Source organism: Falco cherrug, chromosome 6 (assembly GCF_023634085.1).
Source record: "Falco cherrug isolate bFalChe1 chromosome 6, bFalChe1.pri, whole genome shotgun sequence".
In the NCBI taxonomy this organism is placed as follows: domain Eukaryota; kingdom Metazoa; phylum Chordata; class Aves; order Falconiformes; family Falconidae; genus Falco; species Falco cherrug.
Window position 1 is genome coordinate 68,825,548 of NC_073702.1, and position 19,844 is coordinate 68,845,391.

Consider the following 19,844-nt stretch of genomic DNA (forward strand, 5'->3'; position numbering starts at 1 on the left):
TTATAACAACAGGGAAAGTATCTTACACAGTCAATTAAAATATTTTTTTACAATTTTGTTAGAAATTCATAGCATACTTCTGATTTCATTATTTCATTCAATTTTACTATTTAAAAGTGATAGTAAATATATATGTTGGAATTTCTATGTGGTTAAAGGACTTACTGACATGAAGAGGTAGTGTGCAGTAATCTGGAGCCTCCACCAGATACTACTGCAACTATTCCTCTGTGGAAAGAAGCGCTTGATTTACACTGAAGTTTATAAAACAAGCTTGTATATAACCTACTTTATAACTATTTCATTAAATTGAAAATTCACTCTTCTACTTTTTAAATAGGAGGGGAGAAAAAAAGATCTATGGACTTTAATTTGTAGTTAAAAATGTCTGGTTTCAATCCCATTCTTCTGACATTTAAATTGGCTGTGGAGACTTTCCTTCATTGAAAGGCCATTGCAAAAGTAATTGAATATTTATTCTGTTAAACTATAATGCAATTAATCTGGCTATGTCCATTCATAAATAAGCACTGAGAAATGTTTTTAGACCTTCTTTTCTCTCACTTCACAGACACATGCTTTAGAATGGCTTTTGGAATAAGTGTTTTATGTGAAAAGGCCCAGCAAACAAATTCAAATAAAAAAGATAATTAAAAAGTTTCAGGGGTTTCTAAATGAATTGGGAGATGAAGAGAGAGAAATAGATCGTACCATCAGTATCTAGAAACACACCTAGCTCTTTTCTCACAGGTGTTGTAAGTTGATCCTCTATTTCTCCTATTGCCATTACAAAGTGCTAAGTAAGTGCGTGCTTTGCTTTCCAGTCAAGTGAAGTTTTTCTTAGTAGCAGGCAGTCTTGCTGTATTTTTACTCCATCTTTATAGCTCTTACTCAAAATGCAGGCTGGTCTGTCTCCTCTTGGCTACAGAGGAGTTTAGGATAACTAAAGCTCAGTTGTCAAATTTCAAAATGTCAAAATGTGAGATGAATCCGTCAGAAAGAACTGAGCTAATACCATGAGTGTCTTCTGACACTTAGGCCACAGTATTAGGACTCTTTAGCTTTGAATATATTTGTTAAAATGTTTCCAGCATGATTCCTATATATTTATTTATAAGGTAACGCCCCCAAGGGTAAAGCATAATGTTAGATGTGTCCTGAACAAAACATTTCCCTCTGAGAACAGTAACCTTGGATTCACAAAAGTTTTAGTATGACTGCATGATAATTATAATTTAGACATAAATAAGAAATAATTACACAAAAATAATTTTTATTTCCAATTGCATTGACTAATTTATCCCAACTTCTAATTTCTAGAAGCATTTTCTGTGTAAAACTGGAAATAGAAGTCAAAACTATTTTCTTTCTTCTACTGTCTTGTCACTACTTACAAGCATAGAAGGATAGCTCCTAAGTTTCATCTCTCAGATTGCAGGACCAAATCCCTCTTTTTTTCATGTTTTAGAACTGGTCATAAAAAAGGACTTTCGGGGACCATGTGAATTATGTAGCATGTAAAGACCACTTCTGCAAATGTAGGTGGCTATGGAACATTTCAAAGGACTTTGTGTTAGATAAGGGATTGTGATTTCTGACCTTTTCTCTGGTAATGGTTTCAACAGCAAAGACCATCAACAGTCAAAATTGTGATGTATAGTAATTGTTCATGCAAGATCCCTAACACACTGCTTCTTTTAAGCAGCAAGTTAGTCACTTGTAAAGAGAATAATACAATTTAACTTAGAAATATAGGATTTATTCTTTTTAATGTTTTCTGCTTGTCATAAGTAAAGTTCATATTAATCAAATTAATGGTGTGTGATTTTCTCATAAGATTGTTTGGGAAGTAGTTTTTCTGTCCTGCAATTGTTAAGATTCAGTTGTGGTTTGGGGTTTTTTCTTTCCAAGTCTGGATAATCTATAAAGCTCTAACTTCCTTCTCAGCTGTCTAATAAATATTATTTTTATATAAATATTTTCTTTTTATTTCAGTTTCTTTATTTGTATTTTCTTATTTTACTATATTTACCCTTGAAAAAAACCCAACACACATAAATCATTCAAACAGTTGGTTAAAAAGAGCAATGAAACAATGTTTTAATAATATCAAATTTCTTTTTAAGCAAAAATTATTTTTACAATCAATTATGGTTTAGACAGCTCCATCCTTGGTGAGGAAAACAAAGGTTTATTTCTGAGGGTTTTTTCCCAGAAAATTTCCCAATTGCTTTATTTATGAATTTGTATTTCCACTATGCTAGCACTTTAAGAACAAGACCCAGTACTACATCATAGTTGTCTCATTTCTTCTTTGGTTTTTAAATTAATGAAGATTGTGGAGTTTTAGCTTGTACCTTGAAAAAATGAATCCTTTTCTTTGAGTTTCATTATCCTTTTTTACATGAACAGCACAATGGAAAGAGTTAGTAAACTTGATATTTGGCTTCAAGAAGTACTTAGTTTGTACTATTTGAAACTGTAACCTAAATTATTTTGGAGGAAATTTAAAATGGGTATCATCTACATATAAATTGGTTTTAGAACCAAAGGGGGCCTGCAGTCAGTATATATTATAAGATTCTATCACATTGTCTAATGGATTAGATTTTATTAAGCACTATAAAACAGCATGAGATGTTCTCAATAGAAAGCAAATTGAACTGAAACAGATAATTAATTACTGCAACTTTTATTTTTTCAACTGTGTAGACACCACTGCATTTGTTATACATGTGTATATTGCATCTTGCATCATAAACCTGTCAGCATAAACTTTTCATACCTAAAACAATCAATATGCTTTTCATTCAAGGTTTTAATATTTTTGAAACACAGTATCTGTTTTGCATACACAAAATCACTTTTCTCCATTGGAACTAATGAACTCCTTAACAATTTCCATAATACAATGTTTTTCTATAGTTAATAAAACTGTCACAGATATATATCCAATATACTGCTCAAATACCATCTAACTAGATCCTTGTGAGCAATGTCCAATATATGGGAAAATGGTGTTACTAAAACCAGCAAAAATTGCATGCTGAGAATCCTTGGGGAAGGATCTCTCAGAGTTAACCTAGATCTTATTCTACTGATATCAAGAACTGTTGTGAAGTACGTTATCTAGCAAAGTTTTGATTTAAAAGTCTTTGGAAAGGAGATTCCTATATTCTACTCAGTACTAATCCACACCATCTCTGAAAAACAAGTCTGAAACCTGGAAGATAGCTAGCTTGTAACTAAAATGGTTTATTACCTTTCATTACTTGGATGGCTTCAGAAAAAATAATGTATTAATTTTTTGAAAGAACTTTCTAATGAGAAGCCAAGGTATTGAAAAGGTCAGCACTTCAGGTATGAGATTCTTACAACTTCGTAATAGGGCGTATTCTTCTCTTCCTAATGTCACAATTTGTGTACAAAATAGCAGTCAGGTAACTCTCCCAAGTCACTTCTACTCCAGAAATGACTGGAGAGAAGACAGATAGAAAGACTATTGTAATAAGACTGTCATACAAGTAACAGTTTCCTCCAGAAACAAGTTACCTATAAGAATATTTATTTTTTTGTGTGCGTTGCGTCTCTTTAAGAACAACATAATTATACAAGCCCTGCCAACTAAATTTATATTGGTCAAAAGGTTACAATATATATATGCTCTGCAGTCATGTATATAGTTTCCTAATGCAACTGCAAATTAATTAATATATTCAAACCATGTACAAGGCAACATTTTTTCCACATGCCCTATTTAAACCAATTCCTTTCTGTACCATCTTATGGTGCCTAACATCCCCTTCTGTATTCATTTTTTTTGAACTGTAACCTTCTCAAATATCACAAGCTATTTAAAGATCTCAAAGGAAGACATCTGTTTTTGAACAAGTAGTGCCAGCAATACATTGAATGGAACTTCCTCCAGCGGAGCAGGATCTCCCCATCACTTGCAGCTATCTGTGGGGCTTTTCACAAGATTACTTGCATGAATACCAATATTCTGTTGTCTTCTGTCTTATTTGGAAAACTGTATTCACACAGTGCTACAATCTCAGTTGAAGGTACTTTGTTTCCTTACTTAGTCTGTCATGTTTGTCTGTTTTATAAATTGCATTCCTAGCACTGCAGCTATAATCCACTGCTGCTCAGTTCAGATTTTTTGTAGTTTCTTTCCTATGAAAGTTATTTGTGGAATTATTAATAAGTGACGAAGGCAAATTTTGGTTATGTTTTCCAACCATGTGTGTGTGTGTGTGTGTGAAGGAAAAAAAAAAAGACAATGGCTTTGGATAAGGGTGTTCTAAAATTGCATTTTAGATGCACTTGTTTCTTGTTTCACAACTTCTTCACTGGATTTAGTCATGCAATACTTCACAAAACAAATTTGTTTTAACTGTGAGGGTGGAATAAAAAAATACTTAATAGAAATCTTAACCTCAATCTTTTTAACCAGCATTTTTGAATGGGAAAAGTTACATTCAAAAATATGTATTTAATGTGACCATACATTCAAACATATGACCAAGCAGAAAAGTTGGAAACCGGAAAGGACAAATAGAATGGCTGCTCCTTATAAGGTATAGTGAAAGACGTAAAGAATAAGAATAAGAATAATAGTAACAATAACAACTAAAGCAGCGTAAAATCTGCCTTCAGAACCCCTCCAGTCTTGGCAAGCATGGCACTTACGATTGTTTTCTCCTCAGATATTAACTTAAAAGTACAAAGTTTATTCAACTGACACCTGAGTCTGTTTCCACGAGGAAGGTGGAAGTCTCTCTCAGTCTCTGCCATTCGCCCCATAAAGTACCTTTCCTGATATGAAAACTGCGGAGCCTAATGAGAGCTATAGTCTCTTAGAAACCTGCTTGCTGTACTACAGCTGAAAGACCAAAGATTTATATTGTTAAACAGAAGAAAGATAAAGAAGAAAGGAAGAGACTGATTTGTTTTCTTACCCTCCTGCTTGGCCAGTGGGACTCAATATCTCAGCTCTGACCTCTGCCTTTCTGGGGTCTGTCCACCTCTCTGAGTGTCAGAATTAGTTTTTCTTTGCAAAACATTGCAGGGAGACATGATAATTAACTCAATAATTCAGCTTAGCTGCAAACAAAAATGTTTCAGAAACATCTGGGTTTAGGAAGGGGATATTTTCTAGACTTTTATATAAAAAGTACAATATTACAAACTCTACTTGCAAATTGCTTGACAGTTTGTCTTTTTTTTTTTTTTGGGGGGGGGGGGGTGGATTTGGGGGGGGATTGTGTTAACTGGGCATTTACCTTAAGTCCAGTAAAGTTCAGTATACTTAAAAGATTTCTTGGGGCTTCTTTCTTTTCCTTATGAGAAGGTTTTTCAATCAGTTTCAGTTGCAAATGAACTTGTATGAGCTACTACAGTTACAATCAACTACTGCAGCTGATTCCTTACCTTTTTGTTCCACTTCCTTTTGGCATGATTTGTTCCTTACCATTTCTATACCCCAAAAGAAAGCAAAAGACAAAAAATAAAGCATTCCACTAAACTCAGCTGTTATACCTGAACAGATAGAAAATCTTTAACATGGGTAAATGATTGCCTTTTACTGTAAAAGAAATTGTCTTTTGTCAGGCTTAGAATTGTCCTTCCTCAGATAAGGTCGCTTCTCATTGGAATAACGAGTATTATTGACATTCAAATAAAGACTGACAGATGTGGGTTTGCCATATATAAACTTTGAATGTCACCTCATTTGCACAGTGATAATTGAAGTCACTTATTTGGATAGAAAATTCTCAGTGGATCAGACGTTTTATGTTGTAACAAATTTAGCTAAATTTCAAGTAAAACCACTTTCCTTGATATCTTCCAAAACAAAAAAGATTTTTGTTGCCTGTAAAAACCGTTACACATCTTTGAATAATATGTGTTATCTCAGCAAAGCTTTATTATCTTTTTTCTCTAAACTTCAGCAAAGTCAGGAGGTGGTTAACATTCTTTGAGTCAAGTCTGTTCATGACACACATTTTTTAAGTATCTTGCTATAAAATAGTAGCTGCATTTACGAGTAACTTATAAAGTTTCATGTCAACACCTTAAATATATGACAGTGAAAAATGATGTTTCATATTTTTCTACAATAGACTTTTTTTTAATTTGTACTGCATGAGTGTGTATATATATAAATATACACATACATACAAACAAGAAGTATGCAAGGACAATAATCAAACAGGAAATACAATGAAGAAAAATTGCATGGAAGCTTACTAACATATCTGAAAATGAAGAAAAAGTTGGTACAAGTGTAAGTTATAATGAGGAGAAAGAAACTCATTTTCACTGGATGTCCATGATAACGTGATCTTTTTTCCATAGCTCTGAGGCCCTTATCCCAGGTTAACACTGAGCTGTGAAAGGTGTTCTAAATTCATAGGATAAGGACTTTTCTGTAAGAGTTGATTTACAGCAGTTGGAGGTAGTTTATAATGTTTTCTCATGCAAACTAGGAGGCATTTAAAAATAAATTTCAGTCTTATGTAAAACAGCTCTATGGAAGATGTATCTCCCTTGTTTTAAAATTCTTTAAAATATTAGTAGGTTAGAACTCTGTCTTCTGTGGTAAATTATACCTGGGCACCTAGATAATTAATGTCTTTTTACCATGACCTGTGCTTTTTCAAATTGCAACAAGCTTGGAATTATTTACTGTTCTAAATTATTCATAGACGCCTTTAGTGAATAGTTCTTGATTTGCACATTGTTTGGAATAATGAATTGCTAATATGGAAATGCTGAAATTTTCCACTTTGTGTATCTGGGGCTTTAGTCTTTTTGATTTTCAGTGAAAGAAAAGATGGTAGTTCCACATCAGTTTAATTTTTCGTTGCTTTTTCAATGATCTCCCTGCAGCTAAATTATGATTTTGGTTTTGGAGAAGCGATGCTGAAACTAGGAATACAGTCCCAGTTAACTTGGTTCTTAGAGAAACATGTAATCTGCATGAATTATATATAACATTCATGGCACTCTGTGAGACAGTTAGTATTCCCCTAAGCACAGAGAAAACTCAGAGTGAGCTTGTTAAGATTTCATTATTGGAAGTATTAAAACCAAACCAAATTACTACTCCAGTGCTTTTCAGAAACTCTAGTGCTGCACACGGGGAAAGTGTATTATATGTATAATAGAAAACAATATAGAAAAATATAGAAAACTTCTCTGGCACTCATGCCAATTGGCAGAGACTCACCATGACAATAGGATTCAACTATCCCAGCCTTTGAATGGACAAGTGTTGAGCAGCACGGCCAGCTGAGCAGCACTCTCCAGGCCCGGCCACCACTCAGGGCACTGCTCTAGGCACAGCCAGCCACAGGTTAAACACAGACAAAACAGATAAAGCTGCACCGTGTAAAATACCACGTGAAAGGGAATACAGCTTAGGACACGTTGCTGTGGGAGCGTGCATTACAAAGCGCAACTTCAGGGGCTTTGGCAGGGTGCGAGCCTACTTGCTTTTAGAAGGATGATTATATTCCATCTGAAACCAGTTGATGCAACAAATGTGCCTTAACATGTTCCTTGTTTCATTTCTGTTAAAACATTAATTGAGATGCACTGATTTGTTCCTTCTTATTTGATTTTTTAAAACTTTATTACTGCTTTGTTTTTCTCTTCTTTTAACCCTTCTGGTATTTTATCTTCTTTTGCTGCATGCCGATATTGACTGATCATTAATATAAATTAGCCATTTTTAACACTGTGCCTTTCATTCAAGCACGTGTTTAAGAGAAAAAGCATCTGTTTTTAAACAGTTAGCTACATAGATGACCATGTGAACCCTTGCTTTGCAGGTTTTACTCAGAAAAGAATTCCATTTCCCCTACAAAACTGAAAAGCAAGCATCTTACGATAGCAAACTGAAATACAAGGAAGTTATAATAATTGTAAACCTCTGAAATATTTCTGAAATGTTACTGTAAAAAAACAAGGATATTACAGTTAAGTATTAAATAAATACAATAAAATAAGAACTAACATTTTCTTCATGCTTCCATACCTACCTGATAGTCAACAAATAAAAAGGAATATTTTTTTTTTCTTTGCAAACCATATTTGTTATTGACATGCTAACATGCAGCATGAGAATTTCAGTATAAAGGTTTAGGTCATTTTAACCTTTAGATATAATCTCTACATTAAAACACTGTAAGAATGCATTCCTCAAATCCCAGAAGGCATTTTATCCTGACATGAGAAACTTTATTAGGAATGACATGTGAATGGTATTACAAGATGAAATGATGTTGTTCTCATTATCCATAGATCTAGAGAGTTTAAAAATTACGCAGAAACTGTAATTCCACAATAAGGTTATATCCTTGAAAAAAACCCACGTCATTAGTTCACATAGCATATGATAGGGCTTTTGTAGCATTATAACATGAAATAAACATTCAGAAAAAAAATTTGTTAAAATTAATTTCTTATGTGTTTCAGGAAACTTTTTTGTTTTCTCATGTTCTGTTTTTGTTGGTTAACATCAAGCAGGAAACACAGCTGAATTATTATTACACATGGGAAGGAAATTTGCTGTATGAAGTTTTGTTTTACTAAATTGTGTCAAGCCACTGGGTGTCAAAGTTATCAAGGGAAGTTCAAATTGGTACAGATGTTTTCTAGGGCAACATGTATATTAGGACAAAGCGTAGCTGTGTGGTAATGGAGTTTGACAAAGTATCTCTCCTTGTTGCAATATGTTACGATTATTATTGTATGCTTAATCTGCAAGAAAATATTTAAAAAAAAAAAAAAAAAAAAAGAAACCCCAAAACGGACACACAACATAACCAAGCTCTATATTAATGCTGAGAGGTGAATAATGCAGTCTTGTCCTTCTGAGACCTAAAGAGGCAGGAAAATTTGTTTTACTATTTTCTTTGTGATAGTCTTCCTGTATCTGATTTAACTTAACTAAGAAATAATTTGATTGTAACTTATGAAGTTGATGAGTCTGGAATCTAATAATGATTTAAATCACATTGTAAAGTTTTATTTTCTGATCATTTTAGACTGTTTCTCTTTCTACATGCATAGAGAAAAATATGTTCCCTTTCTGGCTGAAATTTTAGCTTTATTCTGTCAACACCCAAAATACACTTTAAAATTCTATTTTGCACTTAACATTTTCAATAAAACTATGTAAATGACGTTTTTTCTCTTTGTAGGCAATTTCAAAGAAGCTGAAATGCCATTGAATTGAACATATTGCTTAGCTTCACATTTCAGCTATGGTTTTTTTTTAGCCTGATTAAAGAAAGAATTCCAAATGAAAAATTAGTATTTTGACTTGCTAAATTTCCTTCCACATAAATAATCAAGTGATACAGATTAATGAAGGACATGTTTTGGCAACACATAGCATGCATTTTTTGCCCCATTATACACATAGCTTTAATTAGCATAAACAAACTGAGGCATGTTGAAAACTTGAAAATATGTAACCAATTAGATTTTTATTTCAATATTCAAGTGAATGAATGTAATTCTTTAATTTACTCTCACCATATTGACTTTGACGTTTAATTTAGTGATTAATTATACAATTATATTAAATCCATATATGGTGGAGAATTTCTACAAGTTTTGAACAACCCTAAGTATTCTATATCTTGTTTTGAAGGAAGTGAGAAGTGATTGGCATTTTAGATGTGTTTATTACATTATATTACAGTCTTTAGATCAGTAGAACCAATAATGTGTAACATTAGCAGTCACGCTTAAAGTTAAGCATATCTTATTTCAGGTTTGCTAGTTGTCAAATCCAGCTGGAAAGAATGATAATAATCATTCAGGTATTGTCTCACTGAGAATAATGCTGTTTTGAAGAACTCTAATTGGCCATGCATATGGAGATGTTTGGATGATGTGATTGAGAAATTAAAAATAATAAAAAAGGTTAGAATTTCCCATAGACTGAGTTTCTTCCTGAACTCTTAACTCAAATAGGCATCTGAAAATAAAATGTACAATTTACTAAAACACAGTACAGCATACTATTGGAATTGGGTACTGCTCTAACAAAGCCTACAACTTCCTACCTTCCATAACTCTTAGTGTTTCAGCTGAGTAGATAAACTGCAGCAGAACAGTGGGACTTATAAATTCCTTGATATCAGCAAGGTTTATAAACATATGATCCATCCTGGACTGTTTTCAAGCTGACTACCAATGCATGTAAAAGATAGTTTCAAGTTCTTCAGCTTTCTAAGAGCTAATAGGTGTTCTTAATAAACTGAATCTATTGTAATTTATCCATCTGGGTCAGTGTCATCAAAATATTGATCATCCCTAAAGGTTTTCTGATGCTTCAAGTATCTCTTAGTGTTCATATAAATGTATCAGCTGGACTATATTCCTTGACAGGAAGTTTTTGGTCCAGTGTTAAATATGTTGTATTTTGTGTAGCACATATGAGCAATTGTGTGATTTTCCTCTCTAATGTGCATTTCTTTTTCTCCTGTGAAACTCATTTGTATTCTACACCGCTGTTGTAGTTAGCATGTTGAGCTATGCTGGCAATAGATTGGTCCAGTTTGGTACGGCCAAACATTGAAAACACAGTCAGTTGCCAGAGTAACTGTTCAAAGCATTTCCAGTGAACACATTCCTTATCACTGCTGATTTTTTCTCCCAGGGGCTGAGGAAATTTGACTCAATGGGTAGTTTGTTTTACAAACATGAAAGACTGAACTGGGCTTGTTCAGTCCCTACATCCAGAGATGGCTCATGCATTGTGGGTAGTGGGATCAACCCACACTGTAAATTTATAAAATTTAGGAAAATAAATCTTAATTTGTTGTTCTGCCAAGTATAGATGTAAAAGAACATACAGCAACTAATGTAATGCACTAATTTTGCATAGTTGTGTTGGTTTTTTTAACCAATGTTTAAATGTTCAAATACAGAGTTCTTTTTCATTTGTGCACCTGCGTGTTAGTTCTCAGTAGGGATTTTGCTGGCTCTTTCCAAGCTTGTAGAAATGGTTATGCAGCAACATGGGCATGAGCATACCTGAGATTCTTACAAGGTTCCTTACAAGTTAACTTTTTTTTTCTCTCATTTTTCCAACATATAACAACATTATATCCTCATCTTAACAGTGTTACCTTAATAATGAACAACTTATATTTTTCTTCTTTTGTATGATATTTTTCCTTTAAAGTCTCTTGTGTTATTAAAGTGCACAAGCACCCACCTACATGCTCAGGTAGGTGTTCATTTGCTGCACTATTTCATGTTGTGATTCCCACCAGCTAGAAAAGACAAAGGAGAAGTCACTGAGCATGTATGGTAGTTTAACTCCAGTTAGCAACCCAGTACCACACAGCCACTCCCTGCCTTCCTCCACCCTCGCCCCCAGTGGGATGGAGAGGAGAACTGGAAAAAGGTAAAACTCATAGGTTGATATAAGGAGAGTTTTATGATCGAAATAAAGTAACTATAATAACAACAACTGTGACAATAATAACTGTAATGAAGAGAAAAAAGAGAGGAATACATCTCAAGGGAAAAACCTCCAAGTGATGCACAATACAACTGCCCACCACCCGCAGACCAATGCCCGGACAGTCCCCAGGCAGCAATTGCCCCTCCTGGCCAACCGCCCCCACTTCATCAGCCTGACGTTCCATGGTATGGAATATCCCTTTGTTCAGGTCAGCTGTCCTGGCCCTGCTCCCTCCCAGCTTCTTGTGCACCTCCTCACTGACAGAACATGGGAAACTGAAAAGCCCTTGACCTAGGGTAAGCAGTACCTAGCAACACCTGAAATATCAGTGTTATCAACATTATTCTCATGCTAAATTTGAGACAACACTGTACCAGCTACTAGGAAGAAAATTAAGTCTATCCCAGTTGAAATCAGGACACCATGATACCTTCTTGGTTTTAGTTTGGTAATACAGCCTGATTCAGTTCTATAAAACTTGCTTGCTGCTTCATTTACCTGAGGTATCCAGTATCCTTGCTCCCAACTTGTGAGAACCTTTTGAAGCATTGAAGTCTTGCTGCACTCATGTCTGTGGTTTTCACATCAGCCTCACTGAAAGTCTCTTGAGCCTTTCACCTTACTCTTTTGTAGTCAAAAATGGTCTTTGAGGAATTATTTGATTCAGTTAATTTTCAGTGAGAGATGAATGTTCTTCAAGATTTAAGACAGGCACTAACACAGGACTTCCCTTGCTTGCCTCCCCAAAGGAGTACCTCTTATTGGGAAAACTAATTTCCGTTCCCACCTCTAGTATTTTTGTTCAGAAAACTGTCTCTATGCTGTTATTGTTTAGGAATCTCGCAATCCCTGGTGCCTTCTTAGTCAATCAATCCAGGTTTCAAAAAACCCAGCTGACGCTCTGTGAGTACTACTTATCACAGTATCTGTAAATACTTCCTACCTGTCTTATGCTTCAAGATATTTGAAGCATCTGCCTGTTATTATTTGTGGACTAAAAGCAAGTTGGGAAAAGGACAGCATTCCTTTTTTGTGTGTGTAATGTCCCATGGCGTAGGTTAGAGTTTTTGCCTTACAAAATTTAAATGTAAGTTCAGGTATAAATAAGGAAATAATGTTCAGTGATGCACTAAACGTTATTTCCTTATATAAGTATAGTATAAATATATACATACACACATATATAATGTACTTGTTTAGCGAAAGTAATAGTTTTGGATAGGGATGACCATTATTTCATCCAATGTTTAATGCTATCTCTGAATAACACACTAGAATAGAATTAAAGCAGAAATTAGCATTAAATGGGACTTCACAGTGCATATATAGCTTCCATTGTGATATTTTCTTAAACAAAATATTGGTCAACAGACTAGCCTTATACTGATACAAATTAACAGAAATGAGCATGTTCACATTTCCAGAGAACTTTTGTTGTACAATGAAATATACAAATTTGTGAAAATGAGCAGTTTGAAATGTCCTGATTACTATATTAAGTACTGGAGATATCAAAAAACTTTTTTTTTTTTAAAAAAAAGTTTTCTTATTTTAAATGTGTTTAAATTTTTTCACTATACAAAAGAAAAAGGTAACTTCTTTCACAAACAGATGTTTAGACCATAGTACACAATAGCTTTGCAAACTGTCACACTACGCTAGTCTGTTAAAATCTTCTTAGTCTAAGCTGTCAATGATAAGAATGTCTTCTGGGGGTTTTTTTGCTTTTAGGTATGGTTGGGTTTTGATTTTGTGGTTTTTTTCCAGCCTGACAGTCACAGTTTATCTTTGTAGTAAATGCATTTTCTTTTTTTGAAAATTGACAAGGAGTTTGTCCCTGGTAGCTAATGGCTGTTATCATTGCAGTTTTACAGATGATAGATTTTCATGTAAATATCCTCAAGGGTGATCTTTGCTGTCAGTGTCTACCTTGTGCTCATCTTCTACATTTGGACATAGCTGATAGAAATTTCCAGTGTCTTGACTGGGATGGTGTTTTTTTTCCACCCACTTAGATAGAAAAAATTCAACTTGTTTCTGAAAATGTTGTGAGGGAGGTGCTTTGTGTGATTCACTGTGAAAAATAATATTCCCTAGGTTTATTTATTATTTTGGGGAAAGAATGAGGAGATAGAAAAGGGGAGAAAAAGATCTCTTCACTCAGAGTGAAAGGTTGTTGTGATTTAACCCTGGCTGGTAATTAAGCACCATGCAGCCGCTCGCTTGCTCCCCCCTCACCCAGAGGAGTGGGGAGGGGAGTTGGAAGGGAATGTGAAACTCGAGGGTTGAGATAAGAATAATTTAATAATTGAAATACAATAAAAATGAAAGAACAATAATAACAGTGATGACAATAACAGTTCTAATAAAAAGAAGGAGGGAAAGATTAACATCCAGAGGGAAAAGAAGAAAGGAAGACATGATGCACAATGCAACTGCTCACCGCCTGCTGACCGATGCCCAGCCTGTCCCCAGGCAATGATCTGCCCGCCCCGGCCAACCCCCCAGGTATATATACCAGGCATGACATCTCATGATATGGAATAACCCTTTGGCTACTCTGGGTCAGCTGCCCTGGCTGTGCCCTCTCCCAATTCCTTGTGCCCCTCCAACCTTTTCACTAAGTCCTGAGGAACTGAAAAGTCTCACATCAAAGCCAATACACAGCATGGCACTAGCTCCTAAGAAGATAATAAACTCCATCCCAGCTGAAACCGGGACAAAGGATGTGTATTAGAATTTATTATTCTTCTCAGATAGAGAGATGTTCTTTACAATTTAGATTTTCTCTCTAGTGAATACTTTCATGGTACAATTAGGAATGTGAAATGATGGAGAAAACAGTTGTGTAATTTTAGTAGAGACTCAAATTTCAGTAATATGCAACCCTTTTCCTATTAGTCTATTTCCACTTTAAAAACTGAAAGCATGTTGAAAATATAATTTCTGCTGTAAGGCAATTTCAGATGCAAAACCCCTAGCTTTTCAACCTTACAAAAATGTTTATATTTGTAGTAGTTCAATTTTCAGGGAGAAAAAGACTCAGTCAGTAGCAGGTATTTATATTTTACTAGAAAAGCTTTGTTGTAAAAAGCAAAGAAAATGTGATCATTTTAGAATACAGAGAAAAGCCTAGAAACATGGGTAAATTTGAAACTCCAAATTAAATTTCTTTTCTTCAATAGCAATACATAAACCAAGTTACTAAAACCTATATACAGATGTCAGAAGGATCCCTCTAGACTGGTATTTTAGTTATAGTAAGAGACCTTCGAACCTGGCCCTGAAAGAGCTGTTCACTGAGGATACTTCCTTGGAAGCCAATGTGTGGACCCAGCCTCAGTAATGTTTCTTTTTTGGCATTATTCTGTTGGTGAGAATGTGAAAGCAGAACACAGCTGAGATGGCAATGACCATATAGAGTCTACATTTCTTGCAGCATAAGAAGGGGGAACAGGAAAAAAAAGACTTCACAAGAGCAAAATTCATGAAGTAATAGAACCAATGGATAAGTTTCTATAGAAAAAAAGACTTTAGGAGAGTTGGGAATTCCTTAAACAATGTCAAGGGCACAAGCACAAACTATTTCAAGCAGCATAAAGCTAGGATGGTCATGTTAGATCAGCTGGGCTGCATTATGAAATCCTGCAAAATGGAAAAGTACTGAAAGTTTAAGCTGGAGAGAAGACTGTGTAAAAGAATTGCATAAGCTTTGTTAAGTGAAGTCACGTAATGAATGATGAGCAAAATATAGTTGAAAAATCCAATGTCTTGGTAATATAGAAATTGTTTCATTACAGATATCTCTAGAAAGGGCAGACAAGTTGGTTTTCTATTCAGCAGAAAAGGAAAGCTGGTGCTGAGAAGACAGCATGTTTAATGTCTTTTTAACTCAGTCTTCACAAAATAAGTCAGTTGTGATTAGCTGGCTAGCAGTATCGAGGACAGAGTGGTAAAACATGGAAATGGCAGTTTAGAGAGTGCTTCCATAAATTTGATGTTTTCAAATCAGTTGTGTCTGCTAAAGTTCACAGAAGAGTACCTAGAAAATAGACCCATTTTCTTTGGGAAACTATGGAGGATAGGGAACGTTCTAGAAGACCAGAAAAAAGCAGCATTGTGCCTATATTAGAAGGAAGTACGTAAGGAATACAGGCAGCTGTTATCATTCAATAATTTGCAAGCATTTAGATGACAAGAAAGAGATAATAACCAGTACAAGTTTTTCAGGAATAAACAAGATCAAAATATCCATTACTATAATTTTCAATCTAAAATAGATTATCAAACCATATCAGCCTTTGCTGATACATGTGAAGTAGCAGATGTCTCAGTAAGTGACATAAGGAGATTAAACTATTTCAGGTGGCAGAATAAAACTTGAAAATTTGTTCTTAGGCTGTAGGTAAACCCAAAAAGATGTACTGAGTAGGATCCAGAGGTTCTTTCTAGGTCTAAATTTGATATTTTCATTATCAACTTGGATGAAGAAACAGGAAGTATGCTTGTTTATTTGCAGAAACACCTGGGATGGACTTCAAACATGTTGGCTATCAGAATTAAAATGTTAAATGATCTTGACAAATTGGAGACATGGTCAAAAAAAGTAGGCCACAGTAAAATAAAAATTTCTGTATTTAGGTGTAAAAAATCAGCTACATAAATCCAAGATGAGAAATGGTTGCCCAGGTGCAATCCTGCAAAAAAAGGGTTGTGATTAAAATGGACAAAAAGGTGAACATTGACCACCATTGTCATAAAGTTATAATAAAGATAAACACCAAGCTGGGAGGTATAAGCAAGTTTGTAATGTGTGAAATCCTGCTCTGCTAGGTACAGGTAAATCCTGCAGAGAAATTCTGCATCAAGTTTTGGTCACCATAATCTTAGAATTTGAACCAATGGGAGAGTGCAGAAAAGAGGACTTAAAATTTTCAGATATTTAGAAAACATCATCCATACAGACATACTGAAGGAGCTAAAGATGCCTGATCCAAAGGAGAACAGACATGGTCAGAGATTCGCCTTTGAAAGTGCTTTTAAAAAGGAAACACATTAATTCTTCCTAATGTCTAGGGAAAAAAGAAGCATTTAATTTGGATTTTAGAAAAAACACATTTTTTTTGTAATCAACATGAAGTCTAAAGGAAAAAAAAATGTATCTGTTTTCACATCCTCTCTAAGTAAGCCACCTCTATTTTTGAACCATTGCCTTTTGCTGCCAATTGCCATAAGAAAGCATTTACATAAGTCCAGTGTCAATTAAAGCTTACTGTCAAGGGAACACTTAAAGAAATACTCAGATACCACAAATGTTCATCTGAGGTTTTGCATTAGTAAGAACCTCTGCAAAACTTATGAAAAAGTTGAAGAATTCCAGAGCTGAATACTTGCCATTTTATTTTGGTGGTGGTATTATATTTTGGTGGTGTTATAGCTCAGTATTAAGACCTTTTAACACAAGAAACTTTCCCTACATGTAAAAACACACATACAACTTCGAAACTACCATTAAGTGGAAAATGTCTCCAAAAAGGCTAGTTTGGCTTAGGTTGGCATGCTAAAATATCCGAATATTCAATCATTTTAATGTACATTTCAGAAATTATTCTTATTATGGGCTAAATGGTATAGAAGTTAAGAGGAATTTTTTATTTTTCCTACTTCAGAATATAGCCCTGAATTAAGTGTGCTATTCCATTTTCGATTAAATGTCTATATTTAGGACAATCCAAAGTCATAGCCTTAACTGGCAGCTAATGAGATCTGGTTTTCGTGTCATGCTCTGTGGCTGAGTTCTGTCATGGTCAGGTAATCACTACAATGTTAATCTGTTGCAAAACAGGGCAGTAAATCTTTCTCACGGCAAGGAAACAAAGCAGTGAAACTGTCCACTCGGTCTAGCTACATTTATATACCAAATTAATTCATAGGTACTTGGCTTTTGAGGTTTTGGAAAACTGGGTTCTGCTTGTAGCTCAAGGTAAGCCCTTAGCTGTAGGTACAAGTGTACATTCAATATCATACGGAGTATTAGAGCCATTAGGGAAAGCATGCAGTCATCCTAAGTGCTATCTTTGTTCTTCTGAGACTGATGATGCATAAGCAATGTCTACCTCCCTCACTCATGATGAGGTAATGTGGTCATTTTTAGCCTAAAGGGTTCATGTTTTCATAAGTCGTATTCAAACAGTAGACTCTGTCAGTAAAAGGAAAAAAGAAGAAAAAAAAAAAAAAGACTAGTAGCAAATGTTATGAAATATGTTCAATATTCCCTGACTATGGGCAAAGCATTTGGTTTCTTTTCCCCCTTCTGACTTATGGTGCACAAGAGCGTACCCATGGGTGCACACTGGGAGTGGTAGAAACCCCCGGATGTCAGTATGAGTTCTGAGAACAGCAACCAGAGACTTTATAGCAATGGTCAAAAAAATGAATATTATTTGTACCTGCTCTGGGTGTAGGTGGCAAGGTTTTGGTGGCAGGTGCTCCAGGCACTGGAGCAGAGATTCCCCTACAGCCCATAAAAGTTTTTGAAGAGATCATGGTGGAGCAGGTGTTTCTCTGCAGTTTGTGGAGGACCTCACGTGGGATCAGAGGAAAATTGTGAGGAAGGAGCTGCAGAGAGGAACTGTTATGGAGTGACTGAAACTCCTAATGCCTCACATCCTCTGCACCATGTGGGGTTGAGAGGGAAGAGGAGTTGAGAAGGAAGGACTCATGCTAAGCCTTGGAGGAGGGGTATGTGTGGAGAAGGTGTTTTAGTTTTTGTCTTTCTTTGTCACTACCCTTCTCTATTTTAATTGACAATAAATCAAATGTGTTCTCCCCAAGTTTTGTCTATTTTTCTTGTGCTGGTAATTTTTAATTAATCTCTGTGTCTTTATCTCTACTCACAAGCTTTTCTATCCTATTTTATCCCCCTGTCCTCTTGAGGAGAGGGAGTAAAAGAAAGGTTGGGTGGGTACTACCTGCTGGCAAAGGTGCCACTACAACATTTCACCCGTGCTAGATTTCCTTCATGCCTGATGGATCAAGACAACTATGTGTTTTTGTAGTCTTAAGACTTATGTGTTGGAAGAATCAATTTTTCCTGTGTTTTGATATGTGTTAAAACCTTTTTCATGGGCAATTGTAATGCATAATTTACTTCCACAGTGTTTTGTTTCATTTCTTTAATAACTCATCCCCCTGTAAAATGAGAAGGAAAATGGCAGAGAGTTTATATAGTTCCATGATAATTTAGAGGCTATACTATATTAAAAGCAGAACTGCAGAAAAAATGTTGTCAGGCCCAAGACAAGGACAGGAATGAAAATACTAATTAAGTATTATATTAGTCCTCTCTTGTTTTCATGATGTTGTCTTGTTGCTAATTTCTGATGCCAGACATCAGAAATTAAACCAGAGCACAGAGAACTTTCCTACTTGTGGTGGTTATATTCAGCCTACTAGAACAGTGTCTTCTGAATCTTTTTTAACATTTTGGATGTCTATGATGCCTTTTTATTATTGGGTGGTGGGGCTGGTGAACAACAAAGAACAAGAAAAATAATTAATGAAAGTTGAAATATCTACAAGGAAAATGCTAAATCCTCTGTCATTACTAATGTCTCACTACATTTATCTGGTGAAGTGTGAAATTCCATAAGCTCATTTTGAAAGTTACCTTTTGACAGCTTGTTGCAGAGTGGTTGTTTTCAATGGAACTGACCGCCATGGAGAGTAAATGATTGAATTTTTTGACGGACTGAAATACATGGTGCGAGTTAACCATCTCTAACCTCCATGGACCTCCTAGAGTGAATCTGGAATATCAAAATATGTTGTTCTGAAAGATACTTTAATTCATGTAAAAACTGAAAGAAAAGATTTCAGAATTTCTTTTGTGTTACTCAAATAAGTCTGGTGAATCTGAAGTGATATGAAAGCCTTTATTTCTTTTTTTCCTGTTAAAGAATGCCTTCCCAAAGTAACCCTGCATGTATTGGGTGTGGCTGAGGTGGAGTTAGTTTTCCCATAGCAGTCCTCATGGTGCTGTGCTTTGAACTGATAGCTAGAAAGGTGCTGATAACACACTGGTGTTTTCGATATTGCTGAGCAGTGCTCACACAGCATCAAGGCTGTCTCCAATTTTCCTCCCTCACCAGCAGGTTTGGTGTGGGCAGGATCTTGTGAAGGAACTCGGTGAGGACAGCTGACCCAAACTATCCAGAGGGATATTCCATACCATATGATGTCTGCTTAGCAGTAAAAGCTAAGAGAAAGGAGGAGGAAAGGGGCATTCATTCTTATGCTTGCCTTCCAGAGCAGCTGCTATGCGTACTGAAGCCTTGCTTCCCTGGAAGTG